The sequence below is a fragment of the Penaeus monodon genome, chromosome 34, assembly GCF_015228065.2.
Source record: "Penaeus monodon isolate SGIC_2016 chromosome 34, NSTDA_Pmon_1, whole genome shotgun sequence".
Classification (NCBI taxonomy): domain Eukaryota; kingdom Metazoa; phylum Arthropoda; class Malacostraca; order Decapoda; family Penaeidae; genus Penaeus; species Penaeus monodon.
Window position 1 is genome coordinate 33,346,871 of NC_051419.1, and position 229 is coordinate 33,347,099.

The 229-nt window shown below is 31.4% G+C and overlaps 1 protein-coding gene across 1 annotated transcript in view; it reads right to left on the reverse strand.

The window, feature by feature from the left end:
- LOC119594755 (FACT complex subunit Ssrp1-like) overlaps nt 1-229 on the reverse strand; it is a gene marked incomplete at its 3' end in the record, with an annotated part of 12,340 nt that overhangs the window by 1,153 nt on the left and 10,958 nt on the right.

Below are 229 nucleotides of genomic sequence, written 5' to 3' on the forward strand. Positions count from 1 at the left end.
AATAAACCAATACATCTATAGAAAAGTACTTTTCACATATTAAAATCAGTTTTAATTTTCACTTTATTGCGGACACTGCTTTTATTGTGTGTGAGGAATGTTCTTCAGCTCCCTTGAAGTAAATAACTTTTATGAAAAAGTTCCAAAATTCGGACAGAAGGCAAACCCTGTTTTTCTCCCTTTTTCTACCTGTCATATCATCCTTACTTTAAATGAATCTTGAATCTTG